The 1,714-nt window shown below is 40.0% G+C and overlaps 1 non-coding gene across 1 annotated transcript; it reads left to right on the top strand.

Annotated features, from left to right (window-relative positions):
- The first annotated feature begins 716 nt into the window (after positions 1-716).
- Positions 717-788, top strand: TRNAE-UUC (transfer RNA glutamic acid (anticodon UUC)). The gene has a single exon. It is a non-coding gene; the product is annotated as a tRNA-Glu (tRNA).
- Positions 789-1,714: the final 926 nt, after the last annotated feature.

Here is a 1,714-nt window from a genome sequence, read left to right as displayed (position 1 = left end):
TGAGCAAACAATTCATATCTGATTCTTAAAGCAAAGGAATAGGCTTGGCTATAAATGGAATTAGCTACAGTGGAAGGCACCTCAAAACCTGTCCTTTTTGAATGTTCCTCCTTGGACTTCAGTTGCTGCTGTGAGGAAGTCCAAATAAACCCAGATGGGGAGAACTGAGGCTTTTGGCCAGCAGCCCAAGCTGAGCTTCCAGCTGGCATCTACCAACAGCTGTCAGCCTTGAGATGGAGGTCAGTTGGGCTTTCTTTCTTCTACACCTCTGGGAATAGTCATTTTCAAGGTATAGTGGTGAGTGAGGTTTGGGAAAAACATATTAGTTGGTATGTTGCAGTGGGATGGGAATGAATGGCAAGCATGAGTTGGCAGAAAGGGAAGAAAGTCAATGGGATACCCATGATGTAGGCTCCAGACAGCGAGAGGGGTAGGTGTTCCAAGACTTGTGGGGAACAGAGACCTATTATGATAAAGTGACAATAAGCACAAATATTGAACTGAGAAGTACTGGAAGGAATAAAAACCAGGTGACCAAAGTGTGGACTAAATAGAGACATTTGGTGTCAGAAAAATGAATGCTATCACTTGTATGTGATTGGTTTAGAAAGATATGCGTCATCTAGATACTGTACTTGTATCTTGCCATCATACAAGAGAGTAAACAAAAGAATGGTAAACAACACTATTATTAAATTAAAAACAGAGGCTGGAATTCCCTGGTGGTCCAGTGGTTAGGACTCTGCACTTTCACTGCTGAGGGCCCAGTTCAATCCCTGGCCAGGGAACAAAGATCCTGAATGCCTCGAGGTGCAGCCAAAACAAAAACAAACAAATGAAACTCTTTTATATTAAAAAGTGTGCTTTTCAAAAGTTTACATCATTCACCAAAGATTCATTCACTCATGGGTAATTTTAATAATTCTAAATCTCCAGTATATAGTTTTTTAATATATATATAATTTTATTTATCTATTTATTTTTACCTGTGCTAGGTCTTCCTTACTGCTTGCAGGCTTTTTCTAGTTGTGGCAAGTGGGGGCTACCCTCTAGTTGTGGTGCACAGGCTTCTCACTGCAGTGGCTTTTCTTGTTGTGGAGCACAGGCTCTAGGCTCTTGGCTTCAGTAGTTTACAGAGTGTGGGCTCAGTAGTTGCAGTTCCTCAGCTCCAGAGCACAGGCTCAGTAGATGTGGTGCATGGGCTAAGTTGATCCATGGCATGTGGGATCTTTCCAGATCAGGGATTGAACCCATGTCTCTTGCATTGGCAGGCGGATTCTTAATCCACTGAGCCACCAGGGAAGCCCTAAGTATACAGTCTGATATATCATTACCCAGAAATCACAAAGAAAAACACATGGAAGTTTAAAGTAAAAGTGGCAGCAATGTTTAGGGGATAATTTGGATCATGTTCAAATAGAGCTCTGCAGATTTTTTATTGGACTTTCCTTCACCTATCTGAGAAAGAAACTAGTTAGATGAACATGAAACAAACCAAAAAACTTGAGCTTCATATAACTTTCACTGGCCCAAATAAATGCATTTAAGAAATTATTCTCAGCACGTCAATAAATTTTGGTTTATACAAAATACTTTTCTGAATGGCTCCAATGTAGCAGTTATTTCTGAGTATTTACTCCTGGAAATTAACAGAAATGAACAAACTTATTTTGCATGTTGTAGGATTATTGAAAACCATCTTGGCAAAAATGTA

This window comes from Bos javanicus, chromosome 8 (assembly GCF_032452875.1).
Source record: "Bos javanicus breed banteng chromosome 8, ARS-OSU_banteng_1.0, whole genome shotgun sequence".
NCBI classification, from domain to species: domain Eukaryota; kingdom Metazoa; phylum Chordata; class Mammalia; order Artiodactyla; family Bovidae; genus Bos; species Bos javanicus.
This window is presented reverse-complemented; position numbering and strand designations above follow the sequence as displayed.